Consider the following 17,770-nt stretch of genomic DNA (forward strand, 5'->3'; position numbering starts at 1 on the left):
TTAACATTTTAACGCCTCGAGGACTTCTTAATGGTAATATAAACAATGCAAGAAATGTTAAAGACAATTCGTTATTTAAACGCCTTCAGAAGGCAAGATGATTTTTCGGTCATCGCAGTTCTGCAACCAAAGATCGAGAATGACTGTAACGATATTACAGTCGTCGTAAAGCTCAGTCGAATGATCTATGGATGTAATTCAGAATACGATGACTTACCTTGCAAAGTAACAACGACTTGTGTTACAGTAGAATATTACATGCGTAATATCCTTTAATCACGTAATTGGCCGGCACGGAATGGACAATCACGTAGTTTGGTAATGGCCGTGATATAGAAAGTCCTTCCTTCTTTCCTTCCTTCCTTCGTTCATTTACAAGAGATCCCCTCTCGTGGTATGTAATGTTCCGTGTATTTGATGTATTCTGATCTCTTGGTTGTACGACTCGAGGACATTTACAATCCGTATATATTCGTAGTGTCGTTATAAGATATTTCGGAAGCTTCACTCGAAACGTTTTATCGTGAAGGAGACTCGACGACTTCTGTCTCTGCCAGGCGCCGTCTACCAGCAGCGATAGCGCGTAATAATCTAGTGTTATGCGCAGTGATTAGTGCGCATCGGTCTTCTAGCCGTGCGGCGGCGGTGGGCTGTTCTACGGCCCGGCGTAGGGCACGGCCCTTAGCTTCTCTCTCTCACTCTCTCTCTCTATCTCTCTCTTGTGTGTGCTTCTAGCGCGCGTGGGTGGGTGCATGTGTATGTGGATGTAGGTGTGTTTACGGAGTCGGGAGCTCTGTTCTACGAGCTAATTCTTTCTTTCTTAAACATTGTTTAAAAAACTTTTTTAATTAGGTTGAAGACCATACATATGTTTCGGCCTAGAACCAGGCCATCTTCAGTTTACAATGTTACGGCTCTGTGATCGTTTTTTACCAAATAAATTAAACTGTGTTATTAATAATCTATAAAAATTTATTTACTTTTTTATGAAAAAGATACAAAAAAACGCGTATACGCAATTATCGACTTACAAAAAGTGTGATATAAAAAAATTGCACCAAGTAGGAATAAATTTTTAGAAAGAAACTGTTGTATATTTAAAGAAAAATTTTAAAAAATATGTAATGCAAAAAAAACTTGGTGCTGCTACATCGAATAGCTTGAATTTATAACATATTAATAGATATTATTTATGTTATACTAGCTGGTTACCCGGGCTTCGCCCCGGAGGACATATGTAGTAAAACACGCAAATAATCTCTCTCTCCTTTTTCCATATATTTCTTTTGACATTTACTAACAACTGACATATACTGAGTGAAATTACCTACTTCATATACAATTCTTTTAGATTCAGTCAATTATTTCCCGAAAAATTGAAAAAATTTCCGTACCGGTTTCCAAAAAAATCGGTAACAAAAAATTATACACTTTATAGCACTCCCCGGAAAATTCTACTCTTGTTTAATCTACAATTCTTTAAAATTCGGTGAATTTTTTCCCCGAAAAATTAGAAGAATTAAAAAAACTTGGTTTCAAAAAAAACCGGTAACAAAAAACTATACACATAATGCACTCCCCGGAAAATTCTACCCCCATTTCATATACTTTTGGTAAAAATTCGGTTCGGGGTTTGGGCTGGGCGTTTGAGGTGAGTGAGTGAGTCATCAGGACATCTTCCTTTTATATAAGATGCATGCCCCGCCGGGCTTCGCCCCGGAGAACATGGTGTTAAAACACGCAAAGGCTTTTTCCCTTCTCTTTTCCCCCCCTTTTTCTCACTGCATTCCAGAAGGTGTCATAGAATTTAAAAACTCAGTCGGATAATTCAATTGCTCTTGTGGATCATCACTTACAATAGAGTCAATTGATAGATATTCCTTTTCTTCTCCTTCCATTAAACGAAGGATTTCGTCATTAATTTTGAAAGTATCTTCATTTTTAGGACAAAGAATCGCTCGATCTGGATTTTCTCTAATCTGTTCCATGGTGATTCTATCACCAAAAATCTCAGTAATAATAGATTCTTTTGATATAAAATCCTGGGGGATTTCAATTGTATCAAGATGTAATCCATCTGTACTTGACAATTTACCATCTCCTAATTGCATTAGCCAATTTGCAAATTCCTTTTCATCCGCAGTTCTCATGTTACATTAATTTACATAAATTATTACATATTATTACATGTTAACATAATAAAACATAAATTATTACATGTTTATTATAAATTATTACATGTTAAAACATAAATTATTACAATTTTGTGTTAAATAAATTATATTCATCCCATTTGATTTTAAATTAATAAATTTGATTCTCTCTCTCTCTCTCTCTCTCCCCAAGCAGCATTTTGACGTCCGCCCGACGTTAAGATAAACACACTTAACGTTGGTATCCAACGTTTTTGCTACGTCGTTTCAACCCTCTTTTGCACTAATTTGGGGAATCAAATTTAGGTTGTACCAACGTTGGAATCCGACTTATATAAGTTAAATTGAGGTTACATTTTTTCCACCAGTTTTAACGTTGGTATGTAAACTTTGATTTTGTACACTCTGCTAGACCTGAGGTTATTTTTTCACAACGTACATTTTAGGTGTAGTTTTCGTGCTTCCATTCAAACCATATGACGGCATTGGTGTAATAAATGTATCATAATACGTACTTATCAATTTGGCACAAATAAAATGGCTTTATAGGAAAAATATAGTTTGCGCAGTCTTTGATACTATTGTAATTTTGCCATAAATACACGAACCCAGCACTGAAATTGTATAACAAAACCCACTTTATTGATAAATGTGGAAATGATAGGTCAAAATTAGACGAATCCTTTCTAAAATATTCCAATTTACTAAATATTCTAATAATTAACTAAAATTTTCCAAAGTGTAGATTTTATATTTTTTTCATCAAAATTACTTTTAAGATAAATATGTTGTCAAAACTTTAACAACAGATATTATATAAATAAATGCTTTAAATTGTTAATAAAATGCGTTAAAAAATTTAAATCTAAATATACTGGAAAATGGCGGATTATTTGCCTTCCTCTTTGAGGAATGAAAATGGCGAAGTCAGCGTTCCACACTATATCAAACTTTACGTAGTAAAAGGTGCGATAAATTCTACTAAAATTTGTCTTTTCGTATAAAATAATTAACTTTTTCCGACTTTTCCAAACTAAGTAGTATACCACTGTAGGCAAAATTGTACCTATATTGACTAAAAGTCTTAACAAGGTCGCCAAACTAACTTAACATGTCGATAAAGTATTAATTAGTTGAAAATTCTATACTAGATTTGCGAATGAGTCGTATATCTTAACCAAATCCGACCTATGCAATACCATCTATATGGTGATCTAGAGCATGGTTATGGCAGCCGTGCAGCCGAGCGAACGCGCTCTCGAGCTGTGAACCGCGCGACGCGCGCGCGTTGTTTCCCGACGACGCGACGATAACCGCGTGAGATGAAATGGACCGGTTCGGCCGTGGATCGTCAACATTCGTCGCATAGTCCTCATAGCTCACGCACGACGCCGCGAATTGCCGTCGACGATGCCCGCTTGACGCAGCAGTAATCTGCTCTACATTTTTTTAGGCAGAATTTGTTACCATTTCTCGCGATTTCTTAACGTCAGTCAGAAATGACCACAGGCGACGTTTCACAACGTTAGCGTTTTACAACGTTTGATAACAAAACGTTGGTTTACGTTGGGAATTACGTATTGAAGTCGCTCGAAAAGTGTAGTGCAGATTATAACGTCAGGCGAACGTTAAATATCTTAACGTCGGGTAATATGACTTAAACTGTTTCGAATTTGACGTTGGGAAAGTGATAAAAAAAGCACGTCGTAATTTTAACGTTTAGACAACGTCCAAAAAACGTTAGTAATTATAAGTTACATTTTATAACTTTCTTGAACCGCTTACAACGTTGTGATTAGTAGAAAAGTAGTCCTTAGTCGGAAAGTTAACCGAAAAATGCTGCTTGGGTCTCTCTCTCTTGCTCTCTCTTTCTCTAAAAAAATTAAAGAAATTACAAAAAACTATACACTTTATGGCACTCCCCGGGAAATTCTACCCCTATTTCATGTACTCGTAGTAAAAATTCGGTCCCTCTCTCTCTCTCTCTTGCTCTCTCTTTCTCTAAAAAAATTAAAAAAATTAGTTTCTAAAAGGTTGTTAACAAAAAACTATACACTTTATGGCACTCCCCGGGAAATTCTACCCCTGTTTCATATATAATTCTTTTAAATTTAGTCAATTATTTCCCGAAAAATTAGAAGAATTAGAAAAATCGGTTTCCAGAAAATCGGTAGCAAAAAAATGGCCACGACATTTTCATCCCCGGGAAATTCTACCCCTGTTTCATATACTTTTGGTAAAAATTCGGTCCACTAACGAATGAGTAGTACGCGTACATACAGACAGACAGACAGACAGACAGACAGACGGACGGTACTTATATATATATATATATATATATATATATATATATATATATATATAGATTTAATATTAATATATAATATATTAAATTAAATTATTATGTTCATCCCACATACATGACATACATACACACACATTTTAGTTGTTTTCGAATATTTTCAGGTGTAGCAGCGTCAAATTTTTTTGCATTAAATGATTTTTAAATTTTTATTACATTTTTTAAAAATATATAACAGCTTCTTTTCAAAGATTAAAATATACACAGTTTCTTTTCAAAAATTTATTTCTACTTAAGGACATTTTCTGATATCATATCTTTTGTAAATAGACAGGCGCATATACTTGGTGCCATTTTCGTACCTTCTTTTAAAAAGGTAAGTTTTACCTAAAAAAAAAAAGTGGTAGTATTATTCCTCGAAAAAACCTAAGTAACAAGTGGTAGATCTTTATATCTCGAAAAATCTCGACAAAATCTAAGCAGTAGTATCTTTATTTCCGAAAAATTATAACCCAAGTGATACACGTCACCAAATTATGTTACCTTATCAAAAAGAAGAGTCGCGTTTCAAGTGATCTATTACCATTACAAAAAAGAAATGATATCTAACAGCGCCAAGTTTTTTTACAAGAAAAATTTATGTATTTTAATAAAATATTTGTAATTTGTACTGTTACCTCTGTAATTCTTTGTGATTAAATCTTTTATTCTATTGAAAAATACATATATAAACTTTATATTTAAATATACAAATTGTATTCCCTCGTTGGATTAAATATTTTAATAAGATATTTGTATTTTGTACTGTTACCTCTGTAATTCTTTGTGACCATTAAAAAATACACATGTAAACTTTGTATTTAAATATCTTGTATTCCCTTGTTAAATTTAAATAAAATTTTTTAATTTTATAAAATTGTTATCATACATTCTTTTCTAATTGACACAATGTAAAGATTTTTCAAAGTATGGCAACAATTATTTTTTGAGGCAATACATGTTCTCTCTGTAATTGGCATTCTAATTTAAAGAGATATCATTTCTTTTTTGTAATGGTAATAAATCATTTGAAGCGCGACTCTTCTTTTGGTAAGGTAACATAATTTTGTGACGTGATCACTTGGGTTATAATTTTTCAGAAATAAAGATACTAATGCTTAGATTTTGTCGAGATTTTTCGAGATATAAAGATCTACCACTTGTTACTTAGGTTTTTTCGAGGTATAATACTACCACTTTTTTTTTTTTAGGTAACAACATATACACTTACGTGTACTTGGCGCCTTTTTTTACCTTTTTTTAAAAAAGGTAATTTTGTGCGGATATCACGCCTTTTTGTAGTATATTACGCATTTTATAAACAGTATGTACAGGATAAAGCTCTATTTAAAAGTAAAATACTACCACTTTGTTTTTTTTTGAGGTAACAACATAACAGAGTAACAACATAATACATATACACTACTATGCGTGTATACTTGGCGCTCTTTTTTACCTTTTTTTTAAAAAGGTAATTTTGTACGGATATCACGCTTTTTTGTAGTGTTACGCATCTTAATCTTATAAACAATATATCTTATAATTTTATGAACAGTATATAATACAAGGTATGAAGCTAAAAGTGTTACCGACTATAATTTCTAAAGAAAACAACAATTTAATATTTTGCTTAGTTTTTTTAAAATAATAATCTGTAACCCTTTTAGTTGTACACCTTGTATATATTTTTCAATTTCAACATAAAACATAATCGCAATAAAGCATGATTAATGTTATTAAGTCGTTAACTGTAAAATTCTTTATTTATTTTCATTTGCGTGTCTTACTGAATGTTGTTCGCAACTGTATATGTACCGATATCTTCAGGTATCGATATTTTTGATAATTATTTTTACGTCAGACATAATTTTAATTCATCCAATTTTTATTATGTCTAGACATAATTTTCATCCAATTTTTATTATGTCTAGACATAATTTTAATTCAGCGACTTTTATTATGTCATGACATAATTTTAATTCTGCCGCTAAGGAAATTTTAAGTCGATTCTTATGAATCAAGCTTGAATTCAATGTCTAGGTGTCCCAGGTTGCCGATGACGAAGTCCACATAGTGCGCTCTATAGTTTTCGGTGTCTAGGTGTATTAATACCTTGAATTTGATGGCCACGTGTTCCAAGTTGCCGATGACAAGGTCCACATAGTGCGCTTTGTAGTTTTCGGTGTCTACATGTATTAATACCTCGAATTCGGTATCTACGTGTCCTACATTGGGTGCGTTCAGCCGATACTCCGCTAGCCTAGCAATCGTGAGCAGTCGCTCGTTTTCGCTCGTTTCCTCTCTTTTGACCTAATGGATTAAAAGGAGAGGAAACGAGCGAAAACGAGCAACTGCTCACGATTGCTAGGCTAGCGAAGAATCGGCTGAACGCACCCATTCAAATTTAAAGTTATTAATACACCTAGACGCTAAAAACTATGAAGCGCACTATGTGGACCTCGTCATTGGCAACCTGGAACACGTAGACATCGAATTCGAGGTATTATTACACCTAGACACCGAAAACTAAGGAGCGCGCTATCTGGACCTCGTCATCAGCAACCAGGGACACCTAGACATCAATTTCAAGGTATTAATACACGTAGACACCGAAAACTACGGAGCGCACTATGTGGACCTCGTCATCGGCAACCTGGGATACCTAAACATTGAATTCAAGGTATTAATACACGTAAACACCGAAAACTACGGAACTCAATATCTAGACATCGTCATCGGCAACCTGGGACACCTAGACATCGAATTCAACGTACGATTACACCTGGACACCGAAAACTATGAAGCGCACTATGTGGACCTTGTCATCGGCAACCTGGGACACCTAGACATCGAATTCAACGTACGATTATACCTGGACACCGAAAACTATGAAGCGCATTATCTGGATCCCGTCATCGGCAACCTGGGACACGTGGACATCGAATTCGAGGTATTAATACACGTAGACACCGAAAACTGCGGAGCGCACTATGAGGACCTCGTCATCGGCAACCTGGGACACGTAGACATCGAATTCAACGTATTATTACACTTGGACACCGAAAACTATGAAGCGCACTATGTGGACCTCGTCATCGGCAACCTGGGACACGTAGACATCGAATTCAACGTATTATTACATCTGGACACCAAAAACTATGAAGCGCACTATCTGGACCTCGTCATCGGCAACCTGGGATACCTAGACATTGAATTCAAGCTTGATTCATAAGAATCGACTTAAAAATTCCTTAGCGGCATTTTTTGCCAAGCGTAGAGAACCTTTTTTTCCGTTGACTCAAAATATATATTATTACCTAATTTACCTAAATAGAAATCTTCTTCCTGACCGATAAAAAAGGGTTGGTTTATAATAGCCGTAACCGTTGATTTAAGCCGTAATCTTTAAGAAATTGACCAATCACAGTCGATTATTCTTCTCACATTCCACTGTGATTGGTCAATTTCTTAAAGATTACGGCTTAAATCAACGGTTACGGCTATTATAAACCAACCCCTCAAGTCTATCGACCTAATTTCGAAATACGCGCGCGATATCGAAACTGGCGATACCTGCGCCGCCAGTGTCGAAAAAGTGAAAGTGACGTTTCTGATTATGACGTCATCATATAAGACATTTGCGTTAGGAGGAGGAGGAAGTATCTTAATAAAAAATTTTCACATTTGGGCTTTGCGTCGCAATATCTCCGCTCGTAGGGCACGTAGCGGAATATTATGAGAGAAACCCCCCCCCCCTAATTGGACCCCAAGCTATCGATCAAGCCTACTTAGAACTTGATCCGTTCACTCGTTATCGAGATCTCAACATCTCGGGTACTCGCAACCCGTCGCGTCGCGTAAAAGAGTCACGGTCGGTCTCGCTCCGCGTGTAATTTGATAAATTTATAACATATAATTCACGCGCGTGACATATGAATGTGCATTGATTCAATCTCACTGTTATATTTACTTTGCATGATATTGTTTGGCGCTCGCTACTGTAAATAGTTTCGTCATTATTAATATTAGTGTTAGTATTAGTTATCTTCGTTAGTATTGGTATTATCGACTCGGTACATTATTTTAATTTGGGTGACTCGCGCGAAACGTCGGCAGATCGCGGATCGGTATCGATATTCCCGCGACTCACCAATCGGCGCACCCTACGAGGGCACCCGTCACAATTAAAAGGGAAGAACAAATTGCTCGCTCGCGGCACGTTGCAGAACCGCGAGCTCATTCATCATAACAAGATCTCGGGAAGCACATCTCCGCACTCGTACTCACTCGAACCTCCTCCGGGAGGCCTTTAGTGCTCGCTACTCCGAGAGTGCGATCTCGCCTGCTTTGCTATCTGCCTTGCCTGCACTGCCTGTCTTGCCTGCTCTGTCTGCTTTGCCTGTCCTTGCTTGCTTGCCGCCTCCGCACGTGCCTGCTTGCGCCTGCCTTAAGAAGGACGAATCCCTCCAGGAGACGACGGCCGATCGAAAGGTGAGTCGCTTGCTTTCGTTTTTTATTTCGCTTAAATTTCGCATTGAGGAGACGCAACACACCTTTTCTGGTCCTTTGAAGATATATATGGCTTTGACATGTTGATTCGAAAAATGAAGGATGCAGATTTGTTCCAGATATTCTTGTAGTCAAAGCCATGCACTTGGATCAATTTTATTTGTATCGTGTATCTTTCCTTGTTCGGTTGTAATTGTCATTTTTCGAGGTTTAACAAAATAATTATTTTTATTCTTGTAGTTCTTGTGTTTGCAACATGGTGTACCCGGCTGCAAGTTGGTCTATAGTTCAAAGGACCAGAAAAGGTGTGTTGCGTCTCCTCAATGCGAAATTTAAGCGAAATAAAAAACGAAAGCAAGCGACTCACCTTTCGATCGGCCGTCGTCTCCTGGAGGGATTCGTCCTTCTTAAGGCAGGCGCAAGCAGGCACGTGCGGAGGCGGCAAGCAAGCAAGGACAGGCAAAGCAGACAGAGCAGGCAAGACAGGCAGTGCAGGCAAGGCAGATAGCAAAGCAGGCGAGATTGCACTCTCGGAGTAGCGAGCACTAAAGGCCTCCCGGAGGAGGTTCGAGTGAGTACGAGTGCGGAGATGTGCTTCCCGAGATCTTGTTATGGTGAATGAGCTCGCGGTTCTGCAACGTGCCGCGAGCGAGCAATTTGTTCTTCCCTTTTAATTGTGACGGGTAATTTGGATGGCTTTGACATGTTAATTCGGAAAGTGAAAGATGCAGATTTTGTTCCTGATATTCTTGTAGAATTTATTGCCAAGAAAAAGGTTGATCGAGGCAATATATTTCTCTTACCAGGAATCAAAGGATGTTCAAGCGTTCTTAGAGTTCTAATGTCTTGCGCTGTCAAGGAAATATCGAACTCTCTTTCTCCAATATTTGCTTCATTTCTACTCATCGAATCCATACCCATTTCGACCAATGGCATATTTGATGGCACCGCGGGTATGTTCTTTAATCCTATTTTGAAATGAAGTAAGAATTGTATAATAAAATCAATTTTATGTTATTCTAGTTAATTTTTTAAAATTGAATATATAAAAAAAATTTTAATTAAGAATTAAATTATTACATTTCTTGGCAAATATGCATAAAAAGTCAGCACTCACCGATTTTATCATTGGTTTAGAAGAAATAGCAAATTGAAGTTTCACAATTTTATTACTTTTTTTTATTATAAAGTATTATAAAGTAACATTAGTTCTAAGAGAAGTAATTTGTTGATATGTGTGCATAGACAGTACACGTGTAGGCGGAAAGGGGCTATCGCCTCTTCTCCGCAAGCAGGAGTGGATGCGGGGGTGGACCTTGGTTCGCGTGAAAAGTTTCTCACCCAAACAACAATTGGTTTGGGTCAGATCTTTGATTACATTGAAGTTCACCTTACTCCACTCTGCTTATAGGGCAAAGCAAGGTCTATATCATTGTACGATTTAAGTTTTCAATTTTCCACGCGAACCGAGGTCCACCCCCACCCACCCTGCATGCGGGATCATTAAAATCGATGAGGTTGCCCTTTTTCTGTATAATTTCCTTTTTTTATGTGTGTATTTTTTTACAAATAATTGTAGAAATAACTATCAAAAAAAGTGTAATAACTATTAAAAAGTGTAACAATTATAGCTCTTAAACTTGTTAAAATAACTTTTACTTTGTTCATCGCTCTGATACTGTTAAAACTGCTTGAGATGTAGACAACCAATGGATGTCACTTTTATAGCGTATTCGGTTGAACATTTGAATGCGCCAGTGCACAGTGCAACCATCAACTGAATTCGTTATTAAATACAATTACATGTACAAAGGAAACTATGTGACAAACAACAGTAGAATAAATCGATATAATTATTATTTGAGTAATCCGCAACAAAAATTCTAGACAAAATTATTTATTAGTTGAATACTTTTGTGTTAAAAGACAAGGGCCATTAATTTTTTTTGCTTTACCTTTCTGTGTTTTACCTTCTCTTTCTTTTTTCTTTCAGAAATCTTATTTTATCGCTGACTAGATTTTCAGAAAAAACAACTTTTTTCTAAATATATATTAATTTTAATCTAAAAATTTTGATTAGGGCCTGAATTATACAATAATTCAAACGAGAGAAACGCGTAGAGGCCTCCTAAGACTTAAAGTGTTAAGTCTGCAGTAATTGTAAGATAATTTTTCAAATATTATAAGTATTCCTGTAATTTTGTGCAAAAAAATATATATTATACATTTTTTGAAATATTTTACTTATTTCAATAAATATACTTGGAATAACATTTTGATTTCACTTCTATTTCATGGCTATTATATGTATTTAGTATTTTTCTTTATTTAACTTTGCATAAAACTGCTTACCCATTATATGAGCAACTGTTTCATAAATATTCATTGATCCGCCAATTTTTGCTTTTTCAGCAACAACCATACTGCTTACAACAGGTCAATCTTATAACAGAAACATTTCTATTTCTCCAAACATGAAGATATTCGTTGTTGCAATGTACTTCCAATAACCAATTCCTTATTTTCTTCTTGCATATCTGCTACGAGTCCGACATCACCAACAGCACCCCATTGTATCGCTAAACCGTGTAATCCTTTTTCCATCTTTTTCTCACAAATTCTCTCCATTACGGAATTAGCCATCCCATAATTTGTCTGGCCTGTGTTTCCTCTTCCACACGACACGGAGGAAAAAACGACAAAATGTCGAAGTTGCAGACAGATCTTCCTCGACAATTCGTCCATTTTTGTTGTCATCCATGCTTTTGCTTTGAATTCTCGAACGTTTTTGAGGTGATTGATTTTGAAATATACAATCTTTTAAAACAACTGCAAGATTAAATATGGCATCCACTGGTGCTCTTTCTTCAGCAAATTTTAATAGGGATTCACAATTTTCATGTTTCAAATTATCATCGACTGTAAAAATCTGTACATCCACACCGTAAAGATCGCCATAACTTTACTGCAAAAAATTTGGTATTAACATCACGAACCAAAATCAGAACAGGTTATCAGTAATCAAGAGTAAAGACTTTACTGATCCCTGTTCTGATCCCGGTTTGTGATGTTAATAACAGATTTTAGCACCTCGAAGAGTTAACCAATCTGCTAGCTCTAAACCAAATCCGCCAAGTCCACTCAAAATAACGTATAATAGCATTTATGCTCCAAACAATAATATCGTGGATGAGCGAGTAGTGGAGCATCCAAAGGCTCTTCCTTTTTGTGAATTCTGATAATTATCTGCGAATAAGCAATTAAGAAACAACTGTTTATAAAGCAATAAATTATAAATAACAAAGATTTTATATTTTATTTTATTATTGATATTGTTTTGCATTTTATTATTAATTTTATTATTAATTTTAATTAATTAATAATTAACGTTATTTATTAATGTAAATACAAAAAGTTTCTTGGTCAAATATAATTTAAATAAACCTACATTTGTACTACCTTTATAGCATTAAATTAAAACAAAGAATTGTTTATAATTTAATATGATAAAATATTCTGTATCATAATTACATATTTCTGTGTATATTAAAAAATAATTGTACCTTGCCAATATGTTTTCCAGCGGCCATGTATCTAAAGGCAGCTTCTATTTCATTTCTTTCGAAGACTCTTTTGCATAGTGGTTTAATAGCACCGTCTTTTAAACCTTCTGTTATTGTTTTCCACAACTTTGACTTTTGTTTTGCTTTTAAATAAAATAAGTTGTCTAATATTAATGCCATAAAAGCTGATATCTGTAAAAAAAATAGATATATCCAAGGAAATATTAGAAAACATCAAATTTTCCAATTTTCAGAAAACGGCCACCATTTGCTAAACAGCAAACAGATGCTTGTAATTTCTCTTCGGCTAAGGAATTCAATACAATATCCACCCCACGACCTTTTGTACACTGCATAATCATTTGTTCAAAGCTTCCCAAGCAGCATTTTTCGGTTAACTTTCCGACTAAGGACTACTTTTATACTAATCACAACGTTGTAAGCGGTTCAAGAAAGTTATAAAATGTAACTTATAATTACTAACGTTTTTTGGACGTTGTCTAAACGTTAAAATTACGACGTGCTTTTTTTATCACTTTCCCAACGTCAAATTCGAAACAGTTTAAGTCCTATTACCCGACGTTAAGATATTTAACGTTCGCCTGACGTTATACTCTGCACTACACTTTTCGAGCGACTTCAATACGTAATTCCCAACGTAAACCAACGTTTTGTTATCAAACGTTGTAAAACGCTAACGTTGTGAAACGTCGCCTGTGGTCATTTCTGACTGACGTTAAGAAATCGCGAGAAATGGTAACAAATTCTGCCTAAAAAAATGTAGAGCAGATTACTGCTGCGTCAAGCGGGCATCGTCGACGGCAATTCGCGGCGTCGTGCGTGAGCTATGAGGACTATGCGACGAATGTTGACGATCCACGGCCGAACCGGTCCATTTCATCTCACGCGGTTATCGTCGCGTCGTCGGGAAACAACGCGCGCGCGTCGCGCGGTTCACAGCTCGAGAGCGCGTTCGCTCGGCTGCACGGCTGCCATAACCATGCTCTAGATCACCATATAGATGGTATTGCATAGGTCGGATTTGGTTAAGATATACGACTCATTCGCAAATCTAGTATAGAATTTTCAACTAATTAATACTTTATCGACATGTTAAGTCAGTTTGGCGACCTTGTTAAGACTTTTAGTCAATATAGGTACAATTTTGCCTACAGTGGTATACTACTTAGTTTGGAAAAGTCGGAAAAAGTTAATTATTTTATACGAAAAGACAAATTTTAGTAGAATTTATCGCACCTTTTACTACGTAAAGTTTGATATAGTGTGGAACGCTGACTTCGCCATTTTCATTCCTCAAAGAGGAAGGCAAATAATCCGCCATTTTCCAGTATATTTATTATAGATTTAAATTTTTTAACGCATTTTATTAACAATTTAAAGCATTTATATAATATCTGTTGTTAAAGTTTTGACAACATATTTATCTTAAAAGTAATTTTGATGAAAAAAAATTAAAATCTACACTTTGGAAAATTTTAGTTATTTATTAGAATATTTAGTAAATTGGAATATTTTAGAAAAGATTCGTCTAATTTTGACCTATCATTTCCACATTTATCAATAAAGTGGGTTTTGTTATACAATTTCAGTGCTGGGTTCGTGTATTTATGGCAAAATTACAATAGTATCAAAGACTGCGCAAACTATATTTTTCCTATAAAGCCATTTTATTTGTGCCAAATTGATAAGTACGTATTATGATACATTTATTACACCAATGCCGTCATATGGTTTGAATAGAAGCACGAGAACTACACCTAAAATGTACGTTGTGAAAAAATAACCTCAGGTCTAGCAGAGTGTACAAAATCAAAGTTTACATACCAACGTTAAAACTGGGGTGGAAAAAATGTAACCTCAATTTAACTTATATAAGTCGGATTCCAACGTTGGTACAACCTAAATTTGATTCCCCAAATTAGTGCAAAAGAGGGTTGAAACGACGTAGCAAAAACGTTGGATACCAACGTTAAGTGTGTTTATCTTAACGTCGGGCGGACGTCAAAATGCTGCTTGGGTTGTATCTTGAGAGTTTCCGATATTATCTTCGGGAATGGAAGGAAACGTTTCTCTTATAAACTGTCGTTTCTCGACAGTTCCAACTGTCGTAAACACTTCGCAACCTTCGTGAAGCGCAAGATGGATCGCAGCTTGACCAATGCCTCCAGTACCAGAATGGATTAAGATTTTGTCTCCCTTTTTCATTTTAAAGCAACCGTTCCGTGTGCGTACAGCACGTGTTAACATTTCATGCATGGTAACACGTGCTGTACACACACGGAACAGTTGCTGCGTCTTCCATTGTCCACTTGTCAGGTATAATCCAACTGAGATATTTATCGGCCACAAGAATGTTCGTCATTTCTCTAATGCATAAAAATTTTGAAACTGTATTTATTTATTTAAACGTTACTTTAAAATGACGTATATCTTGCATATTTTTAATTTGATATTAAATTTAAATTAATGCTGCTTAAATTAAAACATTATTAATACTAATTAACGGTACTCATATAAAATAGAAGTTAATTCTGTCAATTGCAAAGAGTTCTTTTTATCGTATATTTATATGTATTAATACTCTATATCTTACCCGTGTGAACATAATCCCATTATCCTTTGTTTATGCGTATTAAAACCAACAAATTCCAAGCCAATAAAACAGTCGTTACTGCGTTCGTACGGTGCCATAATTTCAGCGTTGAGTCTGCCAGTAGCTACCATGATATCTTTAAAATTAACAGACGTATAAATTACATTAATGAGGTTTTCATGGTTAATGCGAGACATTCTGCTCTGTGCCCAGCAGATAGTACTCAGATCTCCTTGTACCTATTATAAAGTAATTATTATTATTATAGTTATTATTATTTATAATAAAATGTAATAGAACACCTTAACATACCATCTGCGTAACGTAAGCACTCTGAACAAGTTTTGATTCCAACGATGGTAATGGAAAATGCCTGTATAGGATCCCCAAACGTTAACGGAACGTATAACGTTGATGGGTAGGTTCAACTGTAGCTGCTTCGTGTACAATGGTTCTTGCAAAGAAAATGTAGGCGCTTTGTTATCTTGAATAAATACGCTTCTAATTAATTCGCCGCCTAGTTCTTTTCGCAAACAATTAATAAAACCGAGTAGCCCGCATTCGAAGTCTTCTTCCGAGACAAGAATTATCTCCGTATCTACACCAGTCTCGTTTTGCACATTCATGATTGATTTCAGTTCATCTACCCGCCATGAAAATTCGTAATTGTTTACATGTACAATCCGCTGGTTTCTCGCAATATTTCGCGTTTTTTTTAATAACAAAAGCTTCTTGTCATTTATTTGTTTTTCCAGTATGATATCCAACTCATACGTTTTCAGGCACGAATAATCGTAGACCGCTCCGGATTCCTCCAAAGTCAGTAGAAAACCCTGTGGCATTAACAGAGACAGCAACTGTTTATATAATTTTTTGCTATTTTTTGTCAAAATATCGAAACCAAGGACTATCAAACAATTCTCCTCCTTCGATAACTTAGTAATTTCCGTTGTAGAAACGTTGTCGAACAAAGAAATATTTGGGAATTTCTCGTGGATCGTCACGAGTTTAGTGTGGTGTCAAATCTGCGGTAAATCATTTAAGATTTCACTAATAAGTAGAGAGTTTAAATCTTCTGGTATCATTTTGTCACTATCATCGACAAATTCGATAATTTTAATATTTATCATATTGCAACATTTGAGTGCAATGTGCGTCGACATTCGTATCGCATCTAGTAGGAGAGCTGGCTGCACAAAACCCTCCCTCATCGAACATTCGGCTGAATTTTATTCGAATAAATAGCTTTTTTAGTGGTTAACCCTGTGCCGGGTTTTATATGCCCTGAAACTTGACCGAAGTGTTAAAAAAGGGTGCAAATTACAAACTTGCACATTGCTTCTTTATTATTACAGCTCGCTACCATTGCTCTTATTTTATTTCGCATATAAAGCTTCTTGAGGAAGCTTTTATTTTATTTAATGTATAATTATTAGTATTTATTTTTTTGGCTTCCTCATAGAGGAAGCTTTGTGAGCAAAGGGTTTTACTTGCACACTTAAAAACTATAAAGAAGCAATGTGCAATTTCTCAATATTTGCGGAAGTTAGAGCAAATTTACCGAAATTTCTATAACTCCAGAACTAATCAACCAAATTTTAACGAATTATGTATGAAATATAGGGGTAGAAAAGACTGAAAAATATAATAAAATTAGAAATAGATTGATATCTCCAAATTCAAATTTACCGAAAATTCTATAACTCCAGAACTAATCAACCAAATCTTAACGAATTATATATGAAATAGGGGTAGAAAAGACTGAAAAATATAATAAAATTAGAAATAGATCGATATCTCCAAATTTGAGAAAATTAAAGCATAAACAAACATTTCTGCAAATTCAAAATTTTATTAAAAAAGAACCCCTTGATTATTAGCAATTTTTATTAATTCTATTATATTCTTCAGTTTTTTCTACCCCTATTTCATATATAATTCGTTAAGATTTGGTTGATTAGTTCTGGAGTTATAGAAATTTGGGTAAATTTGGCACATACATACATACATGCATACACACACACACACATACATACATACAGACATTTTTTAAAACTGCAATTTTTCGACGTTTTAGAACATTCTAAACACATTCAGAAAAACAAAAAAAAATTTTTTTTTACGAAGCCGAAGCTTCTTCTATGAGGAAGCAAAAAGGGCCACTTCCGGTATGATTTTTTGAGATGAAACCCCCTTAAAGAACATCCGGCTGAAACTTATGCCAATCGATTCAGGATGTCAAGCACTTTGATAAAAAAATATGCTGCCACCCTCCACCTTGACACGAACCATTGGCAGCAACCCTTAAACGTGACATATTTTTGTACCGTGCCTCTCTCACAGAACATCCGATTTTTTTTTGGAAATGTAGCTCGAACATTCCTGAACATAAAAAAACAATGCTGCCATCGCTGGCCATGACCAACAATTTTTGTGCCACCCGTAAGTCGCGCGACTTTTAGCTGCCAATTTCAGATTTGTAACGGGTCAATACTTCCTTCACAGAATATACAATTTTTTTTTGAAATGTAGCTCGAACATTACCGATCATAAAAAAACAATGCTGCTATCGCTGGCCTTGACCAAAAAT

At 35.3% G+C, this 17,770-nt stretch overlaps 1 long non-coding RNA gene and 1 pseudogene across 2 annotated transcripts in view; one reads left to right on the top strand and one right to left on the bottom strand.

Moving 5' to 3' along the window:
• The window catches only part of LOC143898441 (uncharacterized), a 25,801-nt gene extending 14,611 nt beyond the window's left edge, over positions 1-11,190 (top strand). Inside the window, exons 2-4 of the long non-coding RNA XR_013257207.1 lie at positions 9,244-9,574; positions 9,810-9,956; positions 10,997-11,190. This is a non-coding gene — a long non-coding RNA (uncharacterized LOC143898441). The remainder of the gene's footprint in view (positions 1-9,243; positions 9,575-9,809; positions 9,957-10,996) is intronic.
• LOC143898438 (fatty acid synthase-like) overlaps positions 1-16,329 on the bottom strand; it is a 22,218-nt pseudogene extending 5,889 nt beyond the window's left edge. The window contains exons 1-7 of the transcript XR_013257205.1: positions 15,493-16,329; positions 15,181-15,419; positions 14,608-14,953; positions 12,567-12,941; positions 12,039-12,249; positions 11,356-11,968; positions 9,807-9,971 (exon numbers count right to left, since the gene is read on the bottom strand). The product of XR_013257205.1 is annotated as a fatty acid synthase-like (transcript). The remainder of the gene's footprint in view (positions 1-9,806; positions 9,972-11,355; positions 11,969-12,038; positions 12,250-12,566; positions 12,942-14,607; positions 14,954-15,180; positions 15,420-15,492) is intronic.
• Positions 16,330-17,770: the final 1,441 nt, after the last annotated feature.

This window comes from Temnothorax americanus, unplaced genomic scaffold (assembly GCF_048541705.1).
Source record: "Temnothorax americanus isolate GAGA-0224 unplaced genomic scaffold, ASM4854170v1 Scaffold23, whole genome shotgun sequence".
Taxonomy (NCBI): domain Eukaryota; kingdom Metazoa; phylum Arthropoda; class Insecta; order Hymenoptera; family Formicidae; genus Temnothorax; species Temnothorax americanus.